The following is a 23,727-nucleotide window of genomic DNA, read 5'->3' on the forward strand; positions in this document are numbered from 1 at the left end:
AAATGTTAAACCATTTATGACATTTATTACTCATGATGTTATACATATTTTTTATTATTATTTATGAGATTGCGTGTAGTATCTATATATTTGCTTTTCTATTTTTCGAGACGCTTATCAACCCAAAACTATTTTAACGAATTTTATTTTTTGATATGGAGGCGTATTTTGATTATTGACCGATTGTTATTCTCTGCAGGTTGCGTTTCTCAACCTATTCTCGTGAAAATGTGTGAATCAATTCGGTAGTAAAATAGTTTCTTTTGTTTTTTTTTGTTTTTGGAAAAAAATCATAATGGCGGAAATTGGCATAAAGGACTTAAGCACCAGTCTATGGAACATTAGACTATTGTGAGTTCGCTGTGATAATGACTCAACGAAGTGAGTATTTTTAATTTTTTAAGCTTAACGCGAGTTCTCCATTTCACAGAGCCACTAGTAATAACAGGTTACTAATTTGATCTGGAACTCCACAAAATTATCTTTAATTGTACATCTCTACAAAGTTGCGCTGACACAGTGTACTATTCGTGTAGTCAAGGTACTGACAATTATATTCAACGTCGGCGAGAGTGAAAGGAAGAAATGACTCGTCGTCCCTGTCTCGCGCTTTCGTCCCGCCATCGCGACGCCGCGCGAGAGCGAGTTAGTTTTCAGTGACTTCGCGGCAGCGGCGCTCTCTGCCGGCGACCTCCGGTACCCGGAACAGTGACATTTCCTTAGTGTTAGTGTTGTGCTGACTCAGCGCCTTCTGGACCGCGCTGACGTCACGTGGATTTGCGCTCAGGTGAATAAGCCCAAAAGAACTCGGTGCTAGAACGTCGCGTGACCCACGGCCGCCATCGACAGCCAGTCATCCTTGTCCTCGATTATGCACTTTATAGTTCTTGAATTAAACATTTTTCCAGGTACAAATTATTATGACGATAAAACGTGCGATTTGTTGCGGTAACGACAGTTTGCTATGAGCAACGCGTTGAACTCTTATACTCGTATATGGTAATTTTAATAGGATTTTATTTAAAATCAAGCTTTATTTTTTGCTGATAGGTACTTCGATACTTCGCGGTTATTATTTTAATGACTAGAAGTATGTTCAATAAATAGTTATATAACATAAGAAAACAAATAAGCAACTGATTTTATACTATTTAATTATCACGATTTTACAATTATCTCATGTAAAAATTTACTTAAAGTTTATTGAAAATTAACATTTGGCCCGTTAAGTTCGCGGGAAGTTTGTTAGAAATATCAGTAATTTCATCGAGTTAAGAAACTTTGTTCCGTGACTAATCAATTGATAATTATATTAAACAGTGCCCACCTGGCAGTGTCACAAGAGCCTTGTGACAAGACAATCAAATCTATTATGATCAACCAAATCCACTGCAATCGGGCTGAAAACGATTTAACAAAACTTTTGCAATCGAAATTATTGCAAATCGATAAACACCGCAAAGTATTTGGTAAGATTAGATAGGCTGGGTGGTATCTCATTCTCTCGTAACTGCCTCTCAAAAAGTACTCTATCTCTCGACTACTGTTACCTACTACATAACACAATAAGTATGTTATGTATGTTGAACAACGCACCAAGTAGACACTGTGTGTTTAACGTCATATGTATCGCTATAGTTCTTTCTATTTCATAAAAAATGCTAGAAGGCGCGGTTATCGCACTCATGCGAATTCCGCATGCGGCGCCACTATAACGTAATTTTTCTTTACAAGTTTCTTGACTTACAAGGTTATAAAGGTTACAATAAAAACATTAAGTGTATAACATATTAGTTTATATTGTCAATGTCAAATAGGTAGATATGATTGCGTACGTGTACATACAATGTACAACAAACGTTATGTAGCTCGGTCGTCGGTTAATATTGATTTTAGAATAAAATCAAAGCACTGACATGTCTGTGACGAATCGGTTGTCATTGTATTCTCAGAAAATCACGCACGTTTAATAAATTGCCTAGGTATGTTAATGTGAAGTGCCCAACATAGGTATATTTAAATAGCGTATCTGATATCCGATTTCAATTTAATACTAAGTTACTAGGTATATAGGTACCTAAACGATCTTATTTAAGGATGACTCACGTTAGAACGGCTCGGGTCCTGGCCGAGGCAACCGACACTTCATTTTCTAATGTCAAGTCACTGGTAATCACGTGATGTTCTCTATAGAAAATGAAATTTGTTATTCTCAGGTTACAAGTAATATTTTTCAAGCATTAACGACACTTATTAAAACTATAAATATAGAACTCATTGAGTGCCTGTTACATATATTTAACCGCATATCTTAAAGACAGAATTACTTAACCACCCTCAGGCACCACGCCACCAGCCTATACGGGCGATCACGTGAATTTGAATGATCGGTATCACGCTAGATAACTGGTTCGGGCTAACGCAAGATTAAAGACACTACCGACACGGTGCTGAGTGCATAGCCAACATTCCTATCGTTTATGCTCCATGGCCAACGAAACTCAACTGGCACTGTCGCACTAATATGGAAGAGTGAGAGACACAAAGCATTTCGTTGCCGTAGCGCAAGCGATTATCACCTTGGCTAGGCACCCTGGTCCGTTTCAAATAAATCCATAATTCTTATTGTTAAATAATAACCCGATTGCTATACTTGATACGACGCAGCGCGCGTAATCAGTCATCTGCATTAAAACATGTCATATTGGACTCAATTAATCTTGCCTCTTATCTAAACTTGCTTTCGTTTCGATTTCAACTTAACAAGAACTGTATAAAGCATATTTTTGTATATCAATCCTTAACAGAATTTGACCTTCTCAAGTAATGCAGAGCCTACCTGCCAACATTTATAAACTGGTATATTGCTAGTAGGCACAAAAATCGAAGCTGCATTGCCTATCTTAGAATATTTAAATTAAATGTCATGGTTATGCAAGCACTTACCATTCGGCATTTGTTTCTCGGATTACAATATTGACAGCCTAAGCATCTTTAGTAAGTAGCTTTTCTTTGATTGCTATAAAGTTGGCATTTAAACAGAGCTAAATGCCATTGTTTTCTTTATCACAATTACTCAAATGTATGTAAGTAAATAAATATTACTTATTGTGCACCATATAGTTAAAAATACACTGGAAATGAAATACAGTTGAAAGCTAGGTAACAACAGGCGGTCGTAACGCTAATGTTTGTGTATCATGGTGTTATAGTAAATATTTTTGAAGGTTACCGTTGATTGAAAAAAATGAGTAATAGCCTAAAAAAATCATTAAAAATATAACTGTTGCTCATTATTTTACACGGAACATGCACTTGAATTTTTTTTGTCACTGTTTACAAACCAAACATTTTCAAATTTTAAAGTAGTATTACATACCTATTTTTAAATTACGAAGTGACTTTACTTCAACACTTTTTTAGGGTCCCGTGCCCAAAGGATAAAACGGGACCCTATTACTAGGATTCCGCTGTCCGTCCGTCCGTCTGTCACCAGGCTGTATCTCATGAACCGTGATAGTGAGACAGTTGAAATTTTCACAGATGATGTATTTCTGTTGCCGCTATAACAACAAATACTAAAATACACAATAAAATAAATATTTAAGGGACCTCTCATACAACAAACGTATTTTTTTGCCGTTTTTATAGATGGTACGGAACCCTTCGTGCGCGAGTCCGACTCGCACTTGGCCGGTTTCTTTTTCATAAATATTTATGTATTTGTTTATTCAATAATTTATTCTAATCCATTTACATAAAAAATGCAGTTTTATGTAAATACATGAAACAGTAGTAGTGTCAAACAAAGTATCCATTCCTATTTTCTTATGTCGTTATCTGGGGGCTAGCCAAGATGACAATCGTACGTCGATAAACACCAACATAAAAGAGCAAATGTTTCGGGATGAGAAATCCTACGAAATGTCACGTGATTATTTATTATTATAGATCGTGTTATTCACGACGACGCGTACACCATGGTAGTAAAGGTTAGATTTGACAAATCTGCGCGTTATCGTGGATGACACGAACTATAATTAAGTTTCTATTGGCGTACTCTGTCGACGATTATCTTCTTGACTAGGCCCCTGATCAGTCAGAAGTGAACAACAATAAAAACATAAATTACGTAGGTACCCAAAGAAGCATATTACAGATGTAGTGCATAATCATTTCCCATAGTATTTTCACGGAAACGTACGAAGTGTCTTGCTATTTCAGTCAGTCTCGGTACACAAAGTACTGACGTTGGTTTGTATGACAAATACGAACGTTTCCGAGAAAATTTTTAAGAAAAAAAAACCGACTTCATTGAGGGAGACCGGTGAAAGAACGATTATTGTTGATTTGAGATTTCATACAATGAAATTAAAAAGACAGCGTCCTACGCCTAATTATGTAGAAAAGGAGGTAACATGTATTTTTTTTGCCACTGCACTCACCTTGACACATTTCAGATTTGCCCTATGGTTGACTGGTAAGATACCTACCCGCAATAGGGTATTCGACTGTATTTAAGATAAATTATTTCAAACTATGCACCAAATAATTATTTAAAAAAACTAAATAAGATAGAAATATAAAAATGTGCCTTGAAAACCTAACTGCTTGGCAAAGAGAACAAATTGCCAAACGTGAACTATGCATCATTGAAGAGTTCCGTTCTGTTCATCATCAGCAATTCCACTTCATCAAATGTCACTTCTACAAATGTTAATACTTGATTTGTTAATGAAAATACTAATCACTATATATATGCCTTTAACATTTGAGAAGTTCCCTCGAGTCCTCATGGACCCCGTCGTCAGAACTCGAACTTGACAAAAATTTGTCTTGAAAATCTAATTTGCTTAACAAACACAGCGAAGAGGACAAATCGCCAAACATGTACCATGAGTCGTTGAAGAGTACCATTCTGATCATCATCAGCAGTTCCACTTCATCAAATGTCACTTTTTAAAATGTAAATGCTTGATTTGTTAAAGAAAATACAAAAATCACTATATGCATGCCTTTCATATTTGAAGAGTTCACTCGATTCCTCATGGACCCCATCGTCAGGACTCGAACCTGACAAAATTTGTCTTAAAAATCTTATTTACTTAACAAACACAGCGAAGAGGAAAAATCGCCAAACGTGTACTATGCGTCGTTGAAGAGTTCCATTCTGATCATCATCAGCAGTTCCACTTCATCAAATGTCACTTTTTTAAATGTAAATGCTTGATTTGTCAAAGAAAATACAAAAATCACTATATGTATGCCTTTCATATTTGAAGAGTTCCCTCGATTCCTCATGGACCCCATCGTCAGAACTCAAACCAGACAAAAAATTGTTTTGAAAATTTAATTTACTTAACAAACACAGCGAAGAGGAGAAATTGCCAAACGTGTACTATGCGTCGTTGAAGAGTTCCATTCTGATCATCATCAGCAGTTCCACTTCATCAAATGTCACTTTTTTAAATGTAAATGCTTGATTTGTTACAGAAAATACAAAAATCACTATATGTATGCCTTTCACATTTGAAGAGTTCCCTCGATTCCTCATGGATCCCATCATCAGAACTGAGTTTTGACAAAAACGGGACCAATCTGTATATATATACATTCAAACAAAAATATAATTTTCAAAATCGGTTCAGAAATGACGGAGTTATGGAGTAACAAACATTAAAAAAAAAACATACAACCGAATTGATAACCTCCTCTTTTGAAATCTTAGAAGAGCATTCAATGACATGATATATCATGTTAAACGATTTATACCTATTACAATGTAGTAAACTCGGCCAGCTGATCGCTGATCTCTTGGTAGCCGTTTTATATAAGACACAGATCATCCAATGGTTATAAAATAAATTAAAATTGCTAAGTAGTACACTACGGTTGTTTACATTGTTTGAGTGGTCGTTAGTCGCGAATATGAATTATTTCCGCGACAGGCCAGACTTGTCGCCTGGCTTGCAACACGGCTGCAGGTGCGGCGATCTTGACATTTCGATAGTCTCCAACCTGACATCCTTATCTGTGATCTTAATAGCGGCGGTAATGCTTGAAGCCGAGTAAAACACTAGTTACAAACACAACCAGTGCCGGATTAACCATTAAGCAAAATAAGCACTTGCTTAGGGCACCACGTCTAGGGGGGCACCAAAATCGTTGGCATAAAAAAACGCGTGGTTTATACATGAACTTTTGTGCGTCGTGTACAGGGCACGTAAGCGCGTCTCCAACGCAGGCCTTTGCCCCTACGAGGAGGCCCATTCCATCAGGCTTGCAATAGGGTAAAGGCACCAGTAGTCAGCCTTATAACGCATTTTTAAAGTTTGTACTCTCGACGTTTCTACAGGATAAGTCGGATAAATAAACGCATAACATGGTTAGATCAATTGTTTATTATAGTTTTAAAACAAAGTATGTCAAAAAATAACAATCCTCTTTATAATATCTATAATTAAGATTAAACAAAAAATGGCACTTTTCTCCAGTAGTCAGCCTGTAAAATCCAGTAAGCAGCCTTTGTGTACCCAGTACTCAGCCTTTATAAACTATTAATAACAATGAAATAAAAAACACTATTATTTGTATTAAAGTTAATGATATTATAATATTTATCATTCCTAGGTAGGAAGCTAGAGTATAGGTAGGTACATATACTCTTATAAGTACAATTCTCATGCCACGAAATTTGTAGGCCATAGGTGCTTAAAATTATTCTTGCAAACGAATAAACACTGTATTTATCTTCTTGTTTTTTATTAATGAATCTGTTTATTTAATAGAATTCATTATTTTTAAAATCGGTTTAAATGCTGGTGAAACCCGTGCAGGGGCCCGTTAGATATTGGAATATTTCTCAACAAAAGTATGTATACACTTTTGAACCTTATTTAAATGAGAATAAAGTTCATAATATTTGGCAGCGACGTACCAAGGAAGATAATGGCTGAGTACTGGATCCGTGAAACCCAGTGATCAGCCGCATTAAAACGTTGTTTCAAATGCGGCTGACTACTGGGTTTTACTTTAAATTGACTGAGACATGCCTAACTAAATTTGAAAATGTAAATGTAACGGTCCTAACGGTCGTATTGGATCGAAAATAAAAGAAATAACTAATAACCCAAAGGTCAGCCGCGGGAGGCTGGGCACTGGATTTTTTGTAAAAAAGTGGTATCCAGTGGTCAACCTCCTCAATTTATAAGTTAAATATTGATATTTCTATTTAAATATAACGCAATTTAATAGATAAACTAACCAATAAACCCATCATTAACAAAAAACAGTAACTTTTTATATTAAAACATTTTTTCTCACGCGTTAAAAGAACACCACGTGCAGTAAAAAATATGGCGGACATGACATTCTAGCTCTCGTCAACAAACATCACCTTTATGAACGAGTATATTTCTTCTCCCCGATACCTCACCGCACCTGCCGCGTTACGTATTAACGAATAAGGAATCAGAGCTCCTATTTGACTACTCGCGATTTGTTTAATCGAATATACCAGATATTTATGACCAATAAACGACTTAAAAGGCTGACTACTGGTCCCTGGCTGGCCACTGGTGCTGTTACCCTATATGCTGATTTTTTCCTCATACTTTACCCATTGGTTAGTGGCTGATTTTTGATCTCCAGCATTCTGCAAGTCTGTCAGCCTTTGGGCCAAAGGGCCTTACACCCAACGTAGAGCTCAGTTTTAGAAAGCTATTTGTCTTCAACCTTACGTGGAGCTTGTTCTTCGGCCTTCTCGGGGTGTCGAATTTAAAAGTAGATCTGCACTTTTGCCTTATTTTATAATTATGTCGTGTCCTAATTTCGCTCTCTTACACCTCGGCCTTCGGTTTCGCACCAAAGTCTTAACAGGTTTTCAAGGATCGGAATTTGTCACTCATGCTGCCCGAGCTCTTGGACACCAGATTGGTTTGCGACGTATTGCACACGGCCAAGCTGCAGAGCCGCGATCGTGCGAACTTATTGTCAAAGTATTATCATAAAAAAACTGATGACGGAATCACAGGCTAAAGTGCAGGTTCGGGGCCCCACGAAGGTCGAAAACCAAAAGCATACGGTTTTTTTTAAATCAAAGGTTTCCTTTAGCAAAATTAATCTTTGTTTTCTTAAGATGTAATTAAGAAGTGATGCCACCCAGATTTTTGATTCAGGTTTATTTCAGCTTCGGCGAAGTCGGTCAGTCGGAGGTCAATAACTGTTTAAGTTTAGGTTCTAAGTTACGTTTGGTATCATTTTCGACAAAATCTAAAATGTAGATCATACCAAATTTCATTCAAAGATGCAGCGGTTATTGATTCCCCACATAAACTTCCACCCTCCTTTACACATCCTTAGCGATGATTTTTTAGATGAAAACTATCCTGTGTCCTTTCTCGGGACTAAACTAATTATCTCTTTACCGAATTTCAACTAAATTGGTTCAGCGGTTGAAGCGTGAAGGAGTATTAAAAAAAAAAAGAATATTTTACATGTTTCCACTTCGGAATGGTGTCAATGTGATACCATACTCGTAAATGAGTTCGGCATTCCCGATTTATACGAAAACGATACCAAACATAGCCTACTAGCTTAACTGATGTAGATATCAAGATAAAGTTGAGAGCCCACCCCCCTCCTCTAAAAATGTACACTACAAAACTTGGTGGCTCCACTTCTTAACTATATAAATCAACCCTTGGGTCCTAACTCCTAGGGGCCAATCCTGCCAAAGGAACTCTTCGGTTCGAAACGCCTATTTCATCGGCTGCAACTAACTCTAATCAAGTGCCCTTTTGAGCGAGGCCAAATGCCGAGCAGCAGGAGAGCCATGATCACATTGGTTCGATTTCGTTAGGTCTTATTCATACTCGGCTTTTTACTTTATGCAAAAGTTGGCCTTAAGCCTCACATAAACTTGGCCATCTGTCCAAATCCAGGCTTTCATCTCTCGCGGCTGGGCATTATGCCTTGTTTACAATTCGCCATTGGTTTTTTTTATAGCGCGCCGCCATCAGACTCTCCGGGCGTCTAACCTTATGAGGACCTCAGCCTTCGGCCTCTTTCACACAATTTGTCAATTTCAAGTTCTGCTTTCTTGCAGCGTGGCCTTTGGCCTCATACGTAAAAGCGCCGATCGGACCGCGCTTTCAGCCTTATGAAGAGCTCAGCTTTCGACTTACTTTTTAAAACACTTGGCCTCAGCTCTGGCAAGAATCTATCTTGCCAGAGCTTGGCCCTGCTAAAGCTCGACCTTTGGCCTCACATGAATGCGCTTCTCAGAAAAGCTCTCTTTTCAACCTTGTGTGGAGCTCGGCCTTAGTCCTCGCTTACACTGGGTATTTTTTTCAGTCAGTTACAAAACCCAGCTCTCTCTCACTCAACTCCGCCTTTAGGTCTTGCTCGAAAGCGCCAAGTGGGCACTCCGGATCTTCAACCTTATGAAGAGCATGGCCGTTGGATTCGTTTTTTGACTATTGCCACCATTGGTTCAATTCCAAACACTGCTATCCTGCAGTTCGGCCTTCGGCCTCGCACGACAGTCCGCCACGGTAGAAACAACTGAGGGTCCACCGCGAACCACGTTCGACGTGTTGTCTCCCTGTCGCACGTACGAATTTACAATTGCCTCTGGGCCTCAGTCCTTATGTAACTTTCGGGTAACGCAAACGCGTACGTCACGTTTCGAAATTGAATTTATTTACACTAGGGGTACTGATTACCTGATGCTATGAGATTACCGCTGCCCATGGACATCAGCCAGCCAGAGGGGTTGTAAGTGCGATTCCGGCATTTAAGATGGAAGTACGCTCTTTTCTTGAAAGTTTGAAGGTCGTATCGGTCCTAAAATATCGCAGGTGACAGTTCAATGCAATTTTAGATGAATTATTTTGATACAACTAAATTTTGAATGAAAATAGCGGACGCCGCGCCGGTTGTACATTTTAATTATCCATTTTTTTCTGCTTACGACATTCATCGTGGAAATGATAAATCCATTCAACAACCAAATAATGAAAAAAGTTGAAGTAAAATATTGTATTATATAACATTTTATTTATATAATAACAAGTGAATGTTTACTTCATAATATATTATGCAATAATATTTTTGTAGGGAATAAATATCTAATTTCGAAATAAAAATATAAAGTTTTTTAACATCCAAACTTTTTCGTGTGAACGTATGCATTACGTTCAGTAATAAAAAAAAGTTTGAAAAAACAACTATTTCGAACGCTAAACAGCTACGTAAAGTAGAACTTTTTGAGCGGCTGTTTTAAAGTAGTACCTATATTACGATATAAATGTGAAAAGTAGTGTTTTAAATCGTCACGAGTTCCGAATTACCTATTCGCACGTGTATCGTACAACGTTTTACAGTACATATGGACTTGAAATGTTCAACATAGGCACGTAAAGTGCTAATTACCGCACTAATGACATAAAGTAACACTGTATGTACTGCCTAAAATATCTTCAGTTATTTAGTCTAATAGTCGCGTTTCTACACTACCTACATATAAAGGCTTCCTCTGAACCAAAGGTTTCCTTTGGCAGACTTAATCTTTTGTTCCTAAGATGTATATAAGAATTGGAGGTTCACTCAGGTTTTTAATCAAGGTGGGAGGATGGGGGGTGTCTGCATTCAGCTTCTGTGACGCTTGAGGGTAATAACTATTTTAGTTTTAGGTCCTAAGTCAAGTTTGGTATCGTTTCATCAAATTAGGTTTAGTGGTTATTGATTCCCTCCCACACCCTTAAGGGATGAATTTTGAGAAAAAGGAACTATCATATGTCCTTTCCCGGGACTTAAACTATCTCTATACAAAATTTGAACTTAATCGGTTCAGCGGTTTAAGCGTGAAGAGGATATGAAAAAAAAAACATATTTTTATTTATATTTTACGTTTTTAATCCGGAATGGTATCAATGAATTCGGCATCCCCGATTTATACGAATACGATATCAAACTTGGCCTAGTATCCGATTTAGTTATCAAAATAAAGTCCCTATATCAATTTCCAGACATCTAGCATCTAAATTTGCGGAAGTCTCAAACTTGAGTTGAGCGGTAAATATTCCAAGTATTCGTATTACAATTTTTTCATTGTTTGCGTACTAATACTAGCTTACATATCTCAGCTTTCCAGGACTTTAGTAAGTCCCCTAAGAATTTTGATGATCATCAGTGAGTCAGTGCCGAAATCGGGGTTTTTTAGATATTAATAAAATCTAAAGTATAAGAGATATGCAATCGAAACTTTATATGTTTGATAAGTGTACTATTAACATCACATCCCGAGAATTTTATTTATCTGGTATATTCCAAACCCAAGTGAGGGATCAAAAAACGACGAAGCGCTTCACTAAGCTTGTCTTGGCGGGAACAATACCGTTCCCCCAGACATTAGTCTTTCAATATGGTCAGAAAACTCAGAAATACACTGTTAGAATCTTTCGGGTTCGTCATGAGCACGTTGTATATACCTAAATGTGTACCTACAGATACCTATTTACAGGCTCAACAAACAAACGACGATACTCAGTGGTTTATATTTATAATCTATAATGCAATGAGATCTTCGCAACAAATGCTACTTCAAGTGTATCTTCATAAATACGCTACGCTCCTCCCGTACCTTGAGCTGAACGGTGGTGAATGTTATTAAATTTTCAAATGTTGATTTTCTTTGTTCTAGCATTGTGTTTAGGCGTGAGTAGTTCGCTAATTCTATTATGCCAAAGACTCCCACAGCATGGGTTCCTTCATAAATACAATGAATTGTATGTGTTACACTTTCTCACGTACAGCTTAGTGAAACCACTATAACAACGTGCAAGCCTTCAACGATAATGGACTTTATGTGAATGTCATTTAGCCGAAAAATGCAGCGTATTCGTGAGATTTAGGTTGACCCAACTTCTGAGGGGATCATGTGAGGGGGATTAACATACTATGGCGTAAATCCTATTGTTGTTAACCACCGATGTGACACGTGACGTCACTAATTTTGTCAGTTTTAGATACGTGATCTCATAGTGGCTCCAAAATTCCATTATATGCATGTCACACAGCGTCGCTTGGTACCTATCAAACATATCTTTTGTTGCAATACAATAACTAATCATACTCTTTCGTCATTTGCCTGATGTATATATGACAAAGGGTCATGAAATTTTATCTATTATTTATACAGATACTTGAAGGTATATTGACGCGATACATGAATAGCGCGTGACATTTTCTTGTTGGCTATGTTAGATTTCGTTTTGTGAGCACAATTCATTTACTCAACACAACAACACAGACACACAGACAGACGGTTACAGTTTACGGTTCAAATTTTAACGGTTTTTTTTTTCAATATTTTCAATTCTAATTAACGTTCGGCCAACACTGCTTTTAAAGTACTTACCTACATAAAAACTAATTTTCCAAACCATGAAATTTAATTACCTAGAAAACAGTAATTACTATTTAAAATTTGAAAGAAGAAAGAACACATACGGAGTAATCAATAAAAAGTTGAAGCGATAAACTATGTACAACTTAATATGGACCTATGAATCAAATTTACTTTCTAGATAGATACTCATACAAGCATTCATAATCAGATATAATTCGATTTAAGTCCTGATTGAATCGTTGTTGCCAAATGCAGGCAATGCCCACAGAACACTCATAATAAACAGACAAAATGTATCAGTTGAGGGTAACGTAGTGGTCAGCGAAGAATTTCGGGCAAGGCCAGCCGTGCCCGGTGTTTGCGCTTGCGCAAATTGCGCGCCTACTGCACTGACATCTGTGACCGCCGGACTGTTTGCATTTTTCCGATCCTAGTATTTACTCTTTTAAACTATGCTAAAACCACCGTCCTTCTGCCAGCCTAATACCTTGGCTATATGGTGTCGAAATAACCACGAGGCACTTATTCAAATAATCTGTTAATATTTAAACAAACATAAGATGAATATAAGTTGTCCAAAGAAGGTTCTACGTATCTTTATGTAAGTGTTGGTAAAGGTTTTTCCTTCAATGTGCAATCGTCTGTTATTAACATGACTATTATTATATGTTTTACATGATTAGTGAATACTAAACTTTGGTGTTAAGAACATGCTAATGATTGCCTAGAATTATTAACCATGTTTAAATGTTATTGAGATTATTTTTATCGTTGATTTTAACGAAGCCAAACTCGAGGAGATTGCGTTATTATAATAGCTATTACAATAATATGAACAACTGTGTAGCGTGTATGTCATAAAGGTGCCCGAGATCTCCAGTTGATATACATATAATCGTAATTATTATTTTTGAATCGTGACAAAGGCCATAACGCACAGCCGTGATCGCAGATCCATTAGACTAATGAGTAATTATTGATGCCTTGAATCAAGTGCCCGCTCTAATGCCTGCGCTGGGCACAACCAACAACAGACAGATGAGTCAAAAAATTATATTCCTACTACCTACCAAAACTAGTTTAATAATTTTCTGTAGGAGCATTGGAGCTTGGAAAAACGTATCTGGAGCCCAATTCTGATTTGATTTTCTTGTTGTGAACTTATGTCACTGTTACCAGCTGACAGATTAAAGCCAAAACAGTTACAGAACAACAAATTAAAACCAGAATATTTTTAAAAGCTGTCAGGCACTGGAAAGACCACTTATTTAGGCAATCCCTTACTTTACAGTCCGCCACAATAATGCACCATTAATGCTACTTGCTACGAACAAGGTTTTTGCTTTTATTTTTTTATAACATTGGAATTTCAATCGGGACGAGGGTTTGGGCATCTCATCCACATGGAATCCAGTCATTAGTATATGTAAGCGAGAACGAATATCGACAGTCGAAAAATCGAATATCGTTAGTGTTGTGTGTCGACAGAGTAACATCCCTAGTGAGCAGAATGTTCAAGTCAATAAACAAGATCAAGTGCGGGTAGTTCGAAAAACTCGCGCGGCTAGAAGATGTTGATGTCAACTTTAGCCAGTCTTCTCCGAGACCACGGGGACAACGCCGTCCTCGAAACGTCGGAGGTAAATTTAAAAATTAATACGCGATTAAGTCCCGTTTGTGTTAGTTAATAATGTGTAAAAATCGTGAAAGTTTAAATACTTAAGTAGTTTATTTCTTAAAACTTTGTAACAGTACTCAAAAAGGTAACACCGTTCGCGTAAAGGCGCAGACCCACAATAGCATGCAGGAGCAATCACCCTCAGCACGAACCAAACCACCGGCTGCCACACTTCGTAAAAAGTTTCCGTGCAACTCTTATATAGTACGCAGAAAACTTCGAACTTATCAAAGAAATATGTAAAAACAAAACTTAGAACTTAACTCTTCTATGGAAGACAACGCTTGCGCGTTCTATCTCGAGGCCACCGCCATCTAGCGAACGTTTTGCATATTAATACATGCCATGAAACTGTGAAAGACTAACGCTTGTGCGATCTAACTCGACGCTAGCGCCATCTAGCCATCAGATAGGTAAACTTTCCGTAAGGGAAGTGGTGTTATGTTACATGACTTTATTGTTAGACATTAGATATGGTCCAAATATTTTTTAGGGTTCCGTAGCCAAATGGCATAAAACGGAACCCTTATAGTTTCGCCATGTCCGTCTGTCTGGCTGTCCGAGGCTTTGCTCCATGGTCGTTAGTGCTAGAAAGCTGAAATTTGGCATGGATATATAAATCAATAAAGCCGACAAAGTCGTACAATAAAATCTAAAAATTTTTTTTTTTTAGGGTACCTCCCCTACACGTAAAGTGGGGGTGAAAATTTTTTATCGCTTCAACCCTAGAGTGTGGGGTATCGTTGGAAAGGTCTTTCAGAACTAATACGGGTTTTCAAGAAACATTTTTTGATAAAGTGAATATATTCGGAGATAATCGCTCCGAAAGAAAAAAAAAATGTGTCCCCCCCCCTCTAACTTTTGAACCATAGGTCCAAAAAATATGAAAAAAATCGTGGAAGTAGAGCTTAAGAAAGACATTAAATGAAAACTATAGCAGACATGATCAGTTTAGCTGTTTTTGAGTTATCGCAAAAAGTTTTCCCTTCATAGTAAAAAGACTTACTTTAATTAGGTACTGATTATGCAAATTTGCCTATTTGTTTAACTCGGGTGAAAGGTACCGTTTCATCCCTTGGTTAACAATTTACTATACTTTAAGCTCCAGTTTAGCTTATTGTGACGGAAGAGTAACTACGGATCCCTACACTGAGCGTGGCCCGACATGCTCTTGGCCGGTTTTTTTTATTTTAAGTAGGTATGACTCTTAAATGGATGCACAAAAATATGTTTCAATATTTTTCTTTTGTTTCTTTTTGGTTCTATAATATTTTACTCTTTACCGAAATATATTACATCTGCAGAAGTAGCGGGGTTGTATGAAAGTAAAATTACTGTTTTCTAAGGATTCTTGGGAATACGTCAAATATTAGCAATTATATATTAAAACTATAGTGATGACTATCTTGAAAAAACGAATATCTTATCTGTACACAAAAATACAAAGTAAATAATATACATAGTAAACCAAAAACAAATTTATTTAGGCTTCGTATCGTCTATGAAAAATCTGCAATTTATATTCTGTTGACACGCGACGCTCCCAGCCGGGGATGAAGGTCGCCTGGTGCAATTGAATTAGGTATCGACTACCATTTAATGGCTTAGTCATTAATGATTTAAAGCCAAATTAATAGACGAAGATAGATGGTATTTAATTGAAAACAGTAAATGAAACTAAAACAATAACTAGATATACTTCTTTCAATATTACGGCGTTTCTCGCGACCATCAACTCCGCTTTCTGGCAATGCATTTGTCTATCCCTCTTCACCGAACCGGGTCCTTGGAAGGGACTTCATTTATCATCGAAAATGCGCCAAATACTCGCTTTCAAAAAATCTTTACGCTGCTTTCTTTGCTATAGGAGAATGAAAGATGCTTAGTTCATTTAAAAGCTTCATATCTTTCGTCTTTATTTATTTATATATACTTATATATAATATATGTGTATAGTATATTTGTATATACTTATATGCGTTATTATACGTATTTTTATTAGATTTGCTTTTGCTGTTATAATTGTAGTACCGCCCACAATCCCTCTGCTTAGCCTTAAGGTTGACTGTTAGAGAAAGCCTTATGTCATTAAGTCCGCTTTACATATCAGATACATGAAACATTTGCTAAAGATACGATATGGATTAGATACGTCAGTGTCAAAGGTAAGTCTCGTCGTCGTCGTTCGTCTGCGTGGAATGATGATTATTTAGACCAATAGTGGGACCGGATTTTTGCCCTATAAGTTTCGATAATTATAAAGAGTGAAAAGTGATGTGTATCTGGTATGGGACATATTTTTAAGCATATTTGTAATATATGAAGAAAATTTAGAACGAGCGTTAGATATAAATAAGGTATTTATGTATTTTTATTGATGAATTTTGAATATTGAATTAAAGTACAAAATTTAAGCATCGTCTTTTATAATATGTATGAGGCTTTATGCTATAAAATTTTTAGAAAAAAAATCAACGTGCTACTTTGTCAAACTCAAATTAGCATATTATTTTGTCAATATTGAATTAAAGTTTGAAAAATCCACAATATCATATCTAAATTCTTAAGTTAATAGGCAAGGCAAAAAATTAGAAGAATAGGATATGTGCTTTACAATTAATATGCGTTTTTTGTCCTGTGAGATCTAATATTGAATTAAAGTCCGTAGAGATAAGTCTATTACTATAAAATAATATATGCAGCCATTTTATGGAAAGGTAGAAATATCTGTGTGTAGCTTGCATTGTAATAGTAAAATCAACTTAAAAAGGCGCGAAATTCATAACCACGCCGCGCTGGTCCGTCAACATGTCGGCTCGGCGCGCGGGAGCCTATCGTAGCCGACCTAGTGAGCGACAGATACCTCGCCCCGCCCGCGCCCCCCGCTCAGCTTCGCAAGCGCTGTTTGTCTTTTCTTTCAAATCATTCATTTGTTTGTTTATCGTGCACATAAATTAGATGCGGACATTACATGAATTTAATTGTTAGAATAAAAGTTATTATGACTTCAAAATGAGTGAAAAATGTTTGATATGTGTACTGTACTGACTTAGTAACAGAGAAAAAACGAGGAATTGAGCAGCTAATAACTGCGAGCAAATAATCTTTCTTGGTGATGGGAAAGTTAAATATTTCTACGGGAAGGAGGAACTACGTTTCCATAAAAAGTGTAGATTATACATTGAGTCGAAGGCTATACCGGCGTACAAAAGACTAATGGAGGTGGCATCAGAGGGCTTACCGCGAACCACGTTCGACGTGTTGCCTCCCTGTCATACTTACGTACGAATTTACAAGTGCGACAGAGAGGTAACACGTCGAACGTGGTTCGCGATAGGCCCTCAAATGTACAGCCAAGTGACGATGATGAAAATTACATTTTCAAAACTACTTTTGTCTTTTGTTACCATTGTGTCAGCCGCCTATACTTACTTTCAACATATATTAGTAGTTTATGTTACTGCTACATAATAAAAGGCATTAAAATACACGAGTGTGGGCTTAGGAAACGAACGAAGTGAGTTTCTTAAAAAGATCACACGAGTGTTTTAATGCCTAATTATCTTATACCTTTAAACGAGCAATTCTTGTATATATATATTTCCGGGATCTCGGAAACGGCTCTAACGATTTTGCTGAAATTTGGTATATGGGGGTTTTTGGGGGTAAACAATCGATCTAGATTAGTCTTATGTTTGGGAAAACGCGTGTTTTCGAGTTTTCATGCGTTTTTCTTTCGTCGCAGAATATGGTCGCTAATTTCGTGTTGCCGGCCACTGTCCGTCTGGTCCAGCGGGTTAAGACGCGGACTGCTAAACGAGTGTTACGGGTTCGAATCTCGCCTGGTGACTAACTTTTGTTTTTTTATATGTTCAATTTTATATATAATTTTTTAATTTTTATTGTTTTAAACAAGTTTAATTTAGTAAAAAAAATGACCTATGTAATAAGAGAAATCGACAATAGATGGCGTTACTCTGCGACAAGTGCTGTAAGGTTAAAATCGATTGTAAATAATAATAATTGTCAGTTCACATTTTACTTTTTAAGTTTATGTAGATTATCACCACCATATTACAATAAATAGTTATAACCGAGCAAAGCTCGGTCGCCCAGGTACTATATTACTAACTGTACTAGGTTGCCTTTTTAACAAGTTGGTCCAGTCCATGGTTGCCTACATTTTATATAAAAATCGGTTAATCTAGGCGACCATTAACTGGACCAACTTTTTTAATACGGCAACTTTCAAATAAGCTTTCATTTGATATATCATACGATGAAATAACAAACAAAAAAACTATCCGTACGCAATCTTACAAGGCAACCTACTTGAAATGTATCACTGTGAATTTTGTCTTACATTTATTTCTTATCAGAAATAAATAACATGAGGGTGCATATACCTTATAACGTATCTCTATATAACTATCGGTTATCAATATTAGCATTAGCGGTTAAAAACAACATTCCCCTTAAAACAAATAACTATCGCGAGGAAAATTACCAAGTCCAAACATCTGAAAAAAATCGGGAAAGAAAAGCTGCAACTGGCTTTTAAAATGGTACAAGGAAGGGTGGTCATCTGTATGAGAATGTGTTTTTTTGTCTCTATTTGACCCAATGGTTGACTGGTAGAGAATGCCTTTTGGCATTAAGTCCGCCATTTGTGTTTTTTTTTTGTTTGTGCAATAAAGTTTAAATAAATAAATAATATTCATGTAACGCGATAACGAATTCTACGTGAACGAAACCGCGGGCAATACCTATTATACTAACAACAAAATAACAATTTTCTATTGCTATTAATTTAAAACACGCTTTAGGAATTTTTTTGATGGACCGTAGACGCAGTCAAGGGCACCCCGCTCCCCACTACCGTTGTTCGCTGCCTCCTGCCACAGCGCGCGGCGCGCGCAAACTTGCCGCGCGTTTGAAACGTAACGTATTTATATAAGCAAGGAATGCATACATATCAGTAATGAGTGTCGCCGTGATTTTATATTTCTAAATTTTTGTTTAGTAACTGAGATCATTGTTGATGATCGATTATTATTAACTCTACAAACTTTAATTCAATATCAGCTATACTGCTTAACCTGAAATCAATATCTAGACAAGCACATTGTCTACATGTCTAACTTTTTACTAGAATACTAAGTTGATCGATAATATCGTAATTTTGCAATATCAGCAACTCTAATTCTATATTTACAAAATAACTCGTGTTTATACGTTTACCAGAAAGCAGCTGTTCCAGATTTCTAAAAACTGAAAATTGTACATAAATTGAAGTGTTATTCGATATGCTAAAGTTTTCTGTAACTTTAATTCTATATTTACTTAGTTATTAGCAAAAATTAAAATATTTAAATATAACCGAAAGCTCAACCTTAAAATTTCTAACTTTTTACCAAAGTATTATTTAACATACTCCCAATGACATATCAAAAAAGAAAAAACTTTAATATTATCGAAACCCATTTTTGTTCAACCGCTGGTCTATATTGATAAAAACTACCACATTTCTTTCCTCGGGCCACAAACTATTTACATACCAAATTTCATCTAAATCGTTTTAAGCGTGAAGAGGTAATAGAGTTACTTTCACATTTATAATAACATAATATTATTAGTAAGTAAAACTTGAGCAGTTCCTTGTGTTTCCATCAATAGGTAACTGATTCAATTAAACTTCCAAGACCTTTACATTTGTGTCACGCCGCTTAATGAGCGGTTGCAAAAGTTGCCAGTGCCGAGTTGACGTCATTAAATCAGCGGCACTGAGTTAATTTCTCACGATCCACTCTCAAGACAGCAGACCCGTGTCACGTTGTAAAAACTACCTATCTAGGCATGATGGCGACGGGACGGTATCGACACAGTATCGACATGCAAGCAATAGGCGGTTGTATTATAGCGACATCCAGCTCGCACATCGGGGCGACGTGCGAATCGCATCGAGTGTGATAACCACCATACATATTGAGGCCGTAAATTCCTCAATGTTTGTGGTACATCTTCGAGTCATTTGGCAAACTCAGCGAATAGATGAAAAATAAAATTGCTCATTGCAGTGTATACTTTATTTCAAGCATTGTGGTGTCATAATTTAAGATGTATTTCAAATGTTTATACCCAAGCATTTTGACTATAAACATCAAAAACGATATCAAGATCAGAGAAGAAGATAAAATAATGGATATACCTAGTCAAGTATTTTTTTATAAGACGGTTGGAACCAGAACCTCAGGTTTTTGGGCAGAGTTTTTATCTAATCCTTAGAGGATGTATAATGCCTAACTGAAAGTCAACAATGAACGAAGAGATTGGGTAGGTATATTTTATTAGTGCTATTATTTAGTTTGTGCCTCAAAACCCCAATAGCCTCAAAATTGTTTCTATTATATCAGAAATTGATGCATTATACCTATACAAGCATTGACATTTTAAGTGCATTGTGAAATGGTCATGTAGTAGTTTACATAGCTTTGCAATCGCCAACGATAAGTTCCTACTTATAAAGTACCGTCGTGAATGTCACATCGTGATCCAGAATAGATGAAAAGTGCTTTATGTGAATTATGAGAATGACTTTAAAGTAATAAATATGGATTAGAAGGTTATTGTGTAATATAGCCTTTGTCGGAGCAATAGGTACACCTACTTTAAGCTAAAGTGTTAACTTCATACGTTTACTTCCTATAATTATAACTACTAATAACTAGTAGCTCTGTGAGCTGTAGACCTCGCGAGCATAGCTCCTCTACACGATGGCCCAGCGTAGGCAAGTCCTAGGGGCGCATTTATGCGTTAGAGCAGCGGTTCCTAACATGGGGGTGATTACCCCCGTAGTGGTAAATCTGGTATTTTACGGAGGTAATAAGCTCAATTAAATTTAACAGAAATTAGACCTGTAAGAAAGAATATTGATTCCCTAGTTAGTCATAGGGGTGGCAGAACTGACAAGGTTAGGAACCACTGCGTTAGAGGGAGCAAGTGATATTGCTATCTCATTTCACCGCATAGCTGCGTCCCTTAGATTGGCCTACGCTGGGCCATCGTGTAGAGGAGCCCTTAAAACTGAATAAATGTACCTATGGCTCCGCTGTTTAGAAGAATTTATAAAAACTAAATTGACAAAAAACATAATTATCGAATAGGATGGTCCAACTATGTATGTAGAAAAAAGTTGAAAGGATTTTATCTTCACATGGCTCCCTTTATAGAACAGTAATCTATGTGCCTTTGAACTCATTTGCGAATGATTAGGTGGTCGCTATGATTTTGTGATTTGCAATATCCTCATACAAATAAAAAAATGCCAAGTTACCTAAAACAAAAAAAATAACGATCGCCATCTTTTTAAGCATACTTATAAATAATAAATAAAATGAATAAAGAGCCCTTAAAGACATTTCCAAAGCAGATTTATTGATGGGTCAATTTATTTTCAGCGACCTCTAAATAATGTTAATTGCTTTTAATTTTTTATAGATACTTTTTCGTATATCAGAATTTAAAAAGCCCGCAGGGAAAAGGAATTTTCATTAATTATTAAATAAGAAAACTTTGTAGACACTTAAATTTACTGCCATCTTTGGACACATGATTAAAACTTTTGGAACGTTATGGTGCCATCGCTCGAAACGATGCTGTCAATTATTTGGCCTTTTATCTATTAGATGGCGCCACTTTTAGGTCTTTAACAATTTTAACATATATTAGTAAACGAATAAGGATCAAAAAGATCATCAAGGAAAGGAAAGTCAAATGGCGTTCTACAAGTTTTTATCATGTGTCGAAAGATATAGCAGCAATTTTACTGTAGTAACAAAATTTTGTTTGACAATCCACCTCCATTTCAAATTCTCTTTGCCAACGCCTACAAAATGGGAAGGAAAGAGAAAATACTCCCTTTCCCGTTTCCAAACGCCCACAGTTAGTCGGTCATCCCCTGAATGGTAAAAGTAGAACGACCTCCATCTTCGTCGGCAGAAGAAGGGCCATCAGAGCTTCACTCTGTAGTGTTTTATCTCTATAGGATTTGGCAATTTAATCCGCTAAAACATCATTTTGCTACATCGAATACCTTGACTAAAATATCAACAGAAGATATGTAATAAATCTTCGGAACATTGTGTTCCTGCAAATTTGTGGTCTGAATTTTTGTAGACAAGATTATAGCAAGCATCGCTGGCTCTTAGTAATCTATATGCACCAAAATTTTCTAAAAGAATGCCACGAACCGTACCGAAACTTTCTGCGGCGACTGCACGCAGAAAATATGTTAGAAAACCGTTTCCCTCTTTTAGCTATGATATATATTTTTTATTTATTAAAGCAATATAACATACATTTACGTTTAAACTTCTATTCCTAATATAATATCAATATTCCAATCTACAACTACGTCTCTATAGCAAAGCCAAAGTTGATAAATTAATCTAAATGCAAAAACTGCTCAGATTTTTTTAAACATGAACCCGTTTTCGCCTGCGCAACTGTCCGTATCCTTGAACTTTAACAGCTGTAAAAAAGTTCAGACACTAAAACTGAAACGAATACGCTTTGCTCGCGCTTCGTTCTCGCTTGATCAACATTACGAAATTTAAATACAAAAAAAATACAAAATGTTACTATTCAGGGAATAGATCCAGGGTCCTCTTCTCTCTCCCTGTTACAAAGTTTAGTCAATAAAAAAGCGGCCAAGTGCGAGTCGGACTCGCCCATGAAGGGTTCCGTACCATTTATGACGTATTAAAAAAACTACTTACTAGATCTGGTTCAAACCAATTTTCGTTGGAAGTTTGCATGGTAATGTATATCATATATTTTTTTTAGATTTTTCATTCCGTTATTTTAGAAGTTACAGGGGGGGGGGGACACACTTTTTTTCACTTTGGAAGTGTCTCTCGCGCAAACTATTCAGTTTAGAAAAAAATGATATTAGAAACCTAAATATCATTTTTGAAGACCTATCCTTAGATACCCCACACGTATGGGTTTGATGAAAAAAAATTTTTTTTTTAATTTTTATGACGTATTAAAAAAAAACTACTTACTAGATCTCGTTCGAACCAATTTTCGGTGGAAGTTTGCATGGCAATGTATATCATATATTTTTTTTAGATTTTTCATTCTGTTATTTTAGAAGTTACGGGGGGGGGGGGGACACACTTTTTACCACTTTGGAAGTGTCTCTCGCGCAAACTATTCAGTTTAGAAAAAAATGATATTAGAAACCTCAATATCATTTTTAAAGACCTATCCATAGATACCTCACACGTATGGGTTTGATGAAAAAAGATTTTTTGAGTTTCAGTTCTAAGTATGGGGAACCCCCAAAATTTATTGTTTTTTTTCTATTTTTGTGTAAACATCATAATGCGGTTCATAGAATACATCTACTTACCAAGTTTGAACAGTATAGCTTTTATAGTTTCGGAAAAAAATGGCTGTGACAGAATCGGACAGACAGACGGACATGACGAATCTATAAGGGTTCCGTTTTTGCCATTTGGCTACGGAACCCTAAAAATAGGAAATTAAAGTGCAAAAAAAACAAAAAAGATTACATTGTTTGGGATTTGAGCCCGGAACCTCATGATTGTAAAGCTAGTGTATTCCAATTGAG

At 36.4% G+C, this 23,727-nt stretch overlaps 1 protein-coding gene across 2 annotated transcripts in view; it reads left to right on the plus strand.

The window, feature by feature from the left end:
- Positions 1-641: 641 nt before the first annotated feature.
- LOC133524286 (dual oxidase maturation factor 2) overlaps positions 642-23,727 on the plus strand; it is a 101,175-nt gene continuing 78,089 nt past the window's right edge. Inside the window, exon 1 of one of the 2 annotated variants that reach the window (XM_061860203.1) lies at positions 642-787. The gene's annotated coding sequence lies outside the window, so the exon portion shown is untranslated. Of the gene's footprint in view, positions 909-23,727 lie in introns of both variants that reach the window. The other variant, XM_061860199.1, reaches the window with a different exon arrangement.

This window comes from Cydia pomonella, chromosome 13 (genome assembly GCF_033807575.1).
Source record: "Cydia pomonella isolate Wapato2018A chromosome 13, ilCydPomo1, whole genome shotgun sequence".
NCBI classification, from domain to species: domain Eukaryota; kingdom Metazoa; phylum Arthropoda; class Insecta; order Lepidoptera; family Tortricidae; genus Cydia; species Cydia pomonella.